Source organism: Narcine bancroftii, chromosome 1, assembly GCF_036971445.1.
Source record: "Narcine bancroftii isolate sNarBan1 chromosome 1, sNarBan1.hap1, whole genome shotgun sequence".
Taxonomy (NCBI): Eukaryota; Metazoa; Chordata; class Chondrichthyes; order Torpediniformes; family Narcinidae; genus Narcine; species Narcine bancroftii.
In genome coordinates, this window is record NC_091469.1 from 102,334,540 (window position 1) to 102,343,347 (window position 8,808).

An 8,808-nucleotide genomic window follows, 5' to 3' on the forward strand; every position below is an offset into this window, starting at 1 on the left:
CTACCTGCCCGACCAGCCTCGCTCTCCACGTGTACTCCGGGCACCCGCCGCTGGTCCGGTGGGAAGGCGCAGGGCGGCCAGCGGCCGGCGCCCCCATCCCGCCTGGCAGGGAGCCCCAATCTTCCCTCTGGCGTCCCGACTCCATCTGCAGCTCCAAGAAACGCTGTGCCACTGGGGTTCCGGACGCTGGGAAGCGGCCTTGGCTTCCCCTGACACCGGCCAGGCCGCGCTGCGGTGGGGGGGTGGGCGGGGGGACACAACAGCGTATTTATAAAACCACCCACCACTACTTTTCAAGGACCAGGATTTTTCTCTCTCTCTCTCTCTCTCACCCTGGGACACAGCAGTTACTGTGCATGCGCTATACTGGCGCGGCGGCCAGCGGGCCACCTCTAATACATTTTTGATATGATCTTGCGGGCCAAATATAATTATATCGCGGGCCAAATTTGGCCCGCGGGCCAGAGTTTGACATGTGTGCCCTATGGGCTACAGACAAATCATAAAATATTTTTTATTTTTTTTAAAAATGTGGTCATTAGGAGAGAAGTACAGAAGAAACCAACTAAACAACTGCTTTATAAAGCAGCCCATAAACTTCAAGCAGAATCCTAAGGTGGTTGGGGGTGGGTGCCGCAGCCAATAAAAAGGTTGAGAATGGCTGAATTCACCTATGGTAGAAATTTTCCTTCCTTAATAGACTTGAGAATTATTTGTACTTTTAAATCAACTCAAAGCTTCAATGGCACTTTTATTGATAGTGTTTTTACAAAATACCTTGGAGGAAGTTGAACACATTCTTCAATGCAGTAACAAAAACCTGGCTGATGAGAAGTGGCTTTGCTCATTGTGATAAAGGATTAAAGTACAGATCAAAATTATGCGATTGAATGCTGAAAGGTCACAAGAATGAGTTCCTACCCCTGAACTTGCTACAGTCACAATCCACAAAGCACAACTTCACCTTGCATCAAAGGGACTGCCTAAGAAACAGAAACTGTTGGAAGGTGTAGCTGTTTATTCAACATTCCATTTCAGTTTGGCAATGATATACTGTAGTTTAGTTAATGGATTGGGTGTAACTCTTATATGCCACTCTTCTACAAAGTAGTTACACCCACATTTTTAAAATGTGCTTCATCTGACAGCTTCTAGTTATATTTTTCAGCATTCCCAATGCTGTCTGATCACTTAATAAATACTTCTGAGATAATAGGTTACAGCTTGCCAACTTGAAAATGATCCAGTTAACCAAATCTATTTTCAGTTTGATAATCAACCTTCTAACCCAATCACTCTGGTCCTGATCTCTTCTCACTGCTACCTGCAGGGAGAAAGCTCTGAAGCCTGAAATCCAGCACATCTAGGTTCAAGAGTATTTTTTTTCCTCCCCCCAAGTTATCAGGTTCTTGAACCTTTCCAACTACTCTAACCACAAACTACTCTGAGATCATCGAGATCTCTGTCTGCATAATTGCAACATCACTCTTTTTTGCACTAACTAACTATCTACTGATCTAACCTTTTATATTCATAATCTATTTTTTGTCTCATGGTTGCACTGTAGTAATTTAGTTTAATATTACTGTGGTTGGAGTAAGAATTTCAGTGCATCTGTACATTATGCTGATGTGTATGGCAATAAACTTTCATTTCATATTATCTATTACCCCAATGCCACAAGCTCTAACTTTTATGTGGCACCTTACTGAATGCCTTTTGGAAAATCAAATGCACCATATCGGTAGGCTCTTCATCCACCTTGTTCACGTACACTCTCAAATAACTCCTTAATACGTTGGTCAAACACAATTTCCATTTCATAAAACTATGCCAGTTGTGCTTTCGACTTTCCAAATGTCCTGCTGCCATGTCTTTAACAACAGATTTGTGCCTTTTCCAATGACAGATCTATCAATAATTGTTTTATTTTTCTCCCTCCCTTTTCAGCATTTAATTTTGGGAAATGGCATCCAATCCATCTGTTATTTCTGCCGCTTCAGATGTAGGCCATTGTCTGCATCAGACTTTGGTTCCATTGGTTTATCCATCCTTAGATATGAACATATAAATATAAATATAAAAGAGCATCATCCAGATGATAACGTCCATGCAATTGGCACACCATCCACCAATTTGTTCCCTCCACCACAACTCACTCAGTGTACTCTGACAGCATTCCAAACAGAACAAAATCAGCATATGCATGTGACTGCCACAAGCTGCAAGTCCCACTCCACACCAGCCTGACTTACCGTATATCATAAAGGTTCAAAGCTATTAATTTTAGTTGCTAAGAATGCTTATAAGACGGTGGAGAAGTAAAAATTGGCAATTCACAATTTTTTTTGTCCTTATTCACAAATCATAGGAAATGTTATAAAGGCAAATGAATGAAAAAGTTCTTGATCTCATCTCCACCACCCCCCCCCCCCCATTATTCTTTCCTCTAACCCTTGTACCTATTCTGTCCCATCTCCACAAAGGGAAATAGATCCCTTGTATTCATATTATCTTATCCAAAAACAATCCTAGCTCAGCTTTTCATAGCTAAAATTCTCGACACCCTCTCTAGAACTGTCAACTCTCTTTGTTCTGTGATGACTAGACTATACAGCGCTCTCTCCAGTGTTTTAACACAGTTTCATCACCACCTCTCTGCTCTTGTATTTTATGCCTTGGCCCCCGAAAACATTCCACAATCCTCTCAATAACTAGTTGACTATAACTCAATGACTATACAGCGCTCTCTCCAGTGTTTTAACGCAGTTTCATCACCACTTCTCTGCTCTTGTATTTTATGCCTTGGCCCCCGAAAACATTCCACAATCCTCTCAATAACTAGTTCTGTGGATATAAATAAGATCCCTCTCTTTCTATCCATTTAGTTTCATACCATTTACTGCATGGTTTATTTGCTTTGTTTGTATTTGTCAGAAGCAGTAGCTAGAAGCTTTACATTTGGAGTGCATTTTCCCTTGGGTACTCACCCAACCAATGCGCTTAAGTCTTCCTGCAGCTAACATTTTACTCACAATTGGTAAACGTACTTGTCTTACGTTTAAATAACATAACCACAAAACCTTTCTGTCATTCAGACATTCGTAGCTATTACCTTTTAATTCTCAACTTACAATCTTTCCTTGACTCCAGTGGACTTTTAATTTATTAATTAATCTGCCATGCCATCTTCTTTTACATAGACTGTAGCGGTCCGCTAACCGGGACACAACTCCGTACACAAAATGGCAGACGAACGCGGCAACCGTGCAGACCCCACAGGGCCAATGACCTTTGTCCCAGGTAACCACCCACATAGTGGGAAACAACGAGAAATGGCGGGGACATCACCCAGAAATGAGCGCTGCCATGATGTCACTTCTGATGTCAGCAGCAAGGAGTGAATATAAGAAAAGCTGCCAGTGCAATAAATCAGTCTTCAACTCCTTGCATGTGTGTCTTCTTCCCACACTTTGCAGTAGCGCACATGCTACATTGGTGATCCCGACAGGTCCAACCACCAGTTGGACCCAAAGATGATGAATCAAGCAGCTCTTCATGTGGTCTTGTTGAAGCTGCTAACTTTCTAGGCATCACAGACACACGTGCAGGTTGAGGCCCAGTTCCACCTTCAACAGATCAATGGCGGCAACACATATTACTACTATTTGGTGAACTCATTTGACCAGGAGACAGCAACCTCCGGAGCAAGGTAAATACAATGCCCTCAAGGAGCTATTAACCTGCATCTTCAGGCTCATGGGACGCGAGCACACCATTTGATTGCTGCATATGGACGGTTTGGGAGACAGACCCCCATCTGCCCTCATGAACAAAATACCCGCCATTGCTGGGAGACACAGGCCTTGTCTGCAATTGAAACAGATTTTCCTGAAGCAGCTGCCCAAAGATATCTGACTCTTGCTCGCCGATGAGGACTTCAGCAACCCCAGGAAAGTTGCAGCCCGGGCATGTGTTCTGGAAAATGAAGAAAGAAAACGGCACCTTGGTGGAGCAGGTTGTTAAGCCGTGCACACAGCAATCAGAGAAGCAAGTGAATCCCCTGACCCTACAGAATTGTTATTATCATCAATAATGGGGTGTAGGGGCCCATGGATGCCACCCAATCTGCATGTTTCAGGGAAACACCATGGGCAACCGTCATTGATGGCTACAACGGTTGGCCAACGTGACAGCCTCCTCCATGTGTGGGACTTTTTCAAGAAGGCTTTTCCTTGTTGTCAGCGGCACGGAAATAAGTGTCCTCTCCCCAGCCTATGACATCTAGGGCATGATATATGACCACCCACAGACTCAAAGTAGATCAGAAAACTTTGGCATGCTGCTACATGCTGCTGGCTCATGTCCAAAGCAGATATGAGGGAGGAGACTAGGGCTATCAGCCTTTATTAGGGATCTTACAGAGAGGAGCTACAGGTATGGGAGGTGGGCCAGCCTCCCCAGACCAGCGAGATCATGCCTAAAGTACCACGTTCCACCACAGTGGCAAATCGGGCCCAGCACTAAGGGCAGCAAACAGCACCACCATACGAACGTTCAGTACTCATATTGTCCCCTCCACTTCGGCAGCAACCAGTTCATGTGGATATTCACAACTGCAGCTATGGTGCAACTGCTCCTGGGATCAGACTTCCTGTGAATCCACTGCCTGCTGGTGGACCTTAAAGGGCAGCATTTGATGCATGCCAAGACTTTTCAAACTACATCTCTGGGAGAAGCCAAGTTACCTGCCCCCCAACCTCGACTCCGTTATGCTATCTGACAACACATTCTCGTGGATCTTAGCAGAGTTCCCTTAGATCGTGGTGCCACAGTTTTCTGCCGTTGAGATGAAGCACGGGGTAATGCACCAAATTCTCACTGAGGGCCTCCTGCTCCATGCCAGGGTGCATTTCCTTCTCCCACCCCCCACCCCCAAGAAGCTCACCCTCACCAAGGGGGAGTTTTTTTTAAAAATGGAAGAGCTTAGGATAGTGCAGTGTTCTGACAGCCCCTGGACCTCCCCCCAGATGGTTCCAAAGGCAGCAGGAGGGTGAAGGCCTCATGTGGCAACTATCGTCATCTCAACGAGGCCACTACACCTGACAGGTACCCCGTGCCCCACTTCCAAGACTTTACTGCTAATTTACAAGGGGTACCGGTGTTTTCAAGTCGATCTCATCAGGGGCTATCATCAGATCTTGGTCCATCTTGATGACATTCCCAAAACCACCATCATTACCCCTTTTGGGCTCTTTGAATTCCAGAGAATGCTCTTTGGACTTGAGAATACAGCCCAAACCTTCCAGAGGCTGATGGATATGGTGGGTCAGGATTTCCCATTTGCGTTCATCTATTTGGATGATATTCCTATCGCCAGCTGCAACAACATGGAGCACACAGCCCACCTTAGACAACTGTGAGTCTGACTGCAAGAATTCAGACTAACTAGAAACCCTGCTAAGTGCAAGTTCAGATTGGAAATAATAGACTTCTGGGGCATCGGTTCAACAGGCAGAGAGCAAACACCCTGGTCAAAAAGGTGTTTCGCTAAGCCCTGCAGTGAAGGGGTTGCAAGAATTCGCTGGTATGATTAATTGCCGATTCATACCTGCAGCAGCTCGCATCATGCACCCCCTTTTCACACACATGGCAGGGAAGGGCAAGGATGTTATCTGGGACAATAAGGCCTTTGTCCAGAAGGACAAAGATGCCCTAGCCAACGCCACCCATCTGGTACACTCCAGAACAGAGGCGCCAACTGCTCCAGCACAGTAGTAGGGGACATACAGGAACAATTCATCAAAGGATAATGGCAGCCCCTACCCTTCTTTAGCAGGCACCTCTGGCCACCCTAACTCAAATACAGCGTTTTGGAGCAAGAGCTATTGGTGTTGTACCTGGCAGTCAGGCATTTTCTGGAAGGCAGGTCTTCACGTATCATAAACAGTTGACAAATTGTCCAACCTGTGCTTGGTCAGGCAGCAGCAATACCTCTCATACATGTCTGAATTCACCACAAACAACACATCATGGGCAAGGCCAACACACTGTTCCACCCCGCGATCAAGTCTGTCCTGGCCTTCACCCAGGGAATAGTGCCTTAGTCAAGGCACAGCAGCAGGACTTTGGGATCCCAGCATACAGAATGGCAGTTTCCGGCCTCAGGTTAGAAAATGTCGCCATCGGTCCTGGCAACCAGATGCTCCTCTGCCATGTCACTACTAGCAAACTCCACCCCGTCATGCCGGCAGCGTGGAGGCTACATGTCTTCGAAGCAGTGCACAACCTGGTACACCCAGCCATCAGGACTGCTGATAAAATGGTGGCCAGTAGGTCAGTCTGGCACAGCCTCCAGAAGCAGGTCAGGTCAGTGGGCCAAGACCTGCACACTCTGCTAGATGACCAAAGTGCAGATGCCTGTCAATACAGCCCCTCCCCAGACTTTTGAGCCAGCAAGACATCGGTTCAGCCACGTCCATATTGACATTGTAGGGCCACGTATCATAAACCGTTGACAACATAAACAGTTGAGACATCTCCTCACTATGATTGACTGCTCCTTGAGGTGGCCGGAGGCAGTCCTGCTGGCCAATACAACAACTGAAACCTGTGTTGAGGTTCAGAGTCCCAAAGCACATAACCTCCAACAGAGGCACATATTTCACTTTGGGACTCTGGGCAGTGCTGGCCGATTTGCTAGGAACCCAAGTCCACCATACTATGGCTTATCACCCTCAAGCCAATGGATTGGTGAAGCGGTTCCACAGGCACCTAAAGGCAGCCTTGATTGCCCGACTCAAGGGTCTGAACTGGGCGGACAAGTTACCCTGGGGATCCGGACTGCACTGAACGAGGACTTCAATACCTCCACAGCCGAGATGGTATACTACGCATCGTTGGTAATACCAGGCAGTTCTTGGCCACTGCCAAGGACCCGAAGGAACCCATGACCTCATCGACTAAGATGAGGGAAAAACTGGGCACCTGAGCACCTCTGCAGCTTCCACCACACGGCCAGGCCAAAACCCATGTCCCCAAAGACTGTACCTTTTCATTCAGAGGGGGCACACCAAAGATCTCTGCAACAGCCATATGAGGGGCTGTATAAAGTAATCAGACACAAAGGGTCGACATGTGTGTTGGATATCAGCAGTAAGGTCAAAACTTTCACTATCGACCACCTCAAACCAGCACATCTGGACATTAGCCAACTGGTCTCCCTGCAGCCCCCACGTCGCAGAGGTAGACCACCAAAAAAGGTGAACAGCGCTCCAATCAATGGTTCTGGGAGGGATCGTGTAGCGTTCCACTAACCAGATATGACCCCATACACAAAATGGCTGACAAATGTAGCAACCGTGCAGACCCTGTGGGGGCAAACACCCTTTGTCCCAGATGACCACCCATGCAGCGGGAAACAGCGAGCAACAGCAGGAATGTTGTCCAGTTAGAGATCGATGCTGCCATTATGTCACTCCTCATGACAGCAGCGAGGAGTGAACATATTAAGCAGAGCTGCCAGTGCAATAAATCAGTCTTTGACTTCAACTCCTCATGTGAGTGTCTTCTTTCTACACTTTGCGGTAGCGTGGACACTACAAGACTTTGGTAAAATCAATGCATGGTATATACCGTAATATGTGCTAACCCCATAGATCTTCCTTGCTGCATCATTGAATATTCAATCTATTCAGAAGTGATCTAGCAAAACAAAGACATCCCTTCTCAATTAACCTGTCTCTTCCAATGTAATGATAGATGCGAAAATATTGGATAACTCCACGTTTGCTTAATCCTCTCAGTTTTTACCCATGGCTTTTCCCAAACTGTCATTAGTTTGACTGACCAGTCGTTTTGTAGTCTTATCACTTTCATTTTTTAGAAATGTTGCATCAGTAGTCTTCTGACATACCTGCACCAAACAGGATAAGAAAATATCAGTTGTTGAAAGTAATGCATCAGTTTTCATGGCTGGACATAAAGATCTTGTTGTAATTATGCTGGGTGTTGATGAGCTCATATTTGGAGTATTTTGTGGAATTTGGGTCTGTACTCAAGGAGGCTGATTAACAGGGAAAGCCACAAGGATTCACAGAATTTACACCTGGCATGAGAAGCTATCCCACAATTAGAGAATCAAGTCCCCTCTATTCATTTTAGTTCTAAATGGCAGATGTTCCAGTTGAAACAATTTCTTCCATTGTTTGACAGATTTGTTACTGGAAATGGGCTTTTACTGGCTGGAGAGCACAGAATCAGCACAAGGCAGGGTTGCCCCTTAAGGAAAGGTTTGAAAAAAATAATGGAATTATTTTCTTCATACAATTATGAGTACCATTTAATAATGAAATGGGTGAATATTTCCTCCATTATGTTTGATGAATGTATTGAAGATGAAGATAAATTGATATTTGAGCACAAGGTTAAAGAATATGGGATTAGGGATGGATAATGAATTAAGTAAAATATCATTATTGACAGATGAGGCATGATGGATTGTATCTACTCTCCGTTTTACTTTGCTTTCTTTAAAAACTGGTGGCTGACGTACACCTGGAAAATAACGAGGAACAGATCTTTATTAGAGGGATGAACTGACTGAAATAACAACTGCATGTGAAAATCATGATTAAACATCTATAAATCATCTACTTCCAAGTCCAAAAACATCCCCATTAAAATTCCCATCAACCATACTTTTTTCCTCACTGATGCAGCTTGACCTGCTGAGTTCCTCCAGCAGATTGTGTTTGGCCGCATATAATGTTCTCTCTGCATGTCTCTGAATACCAGAATTTAACTGAA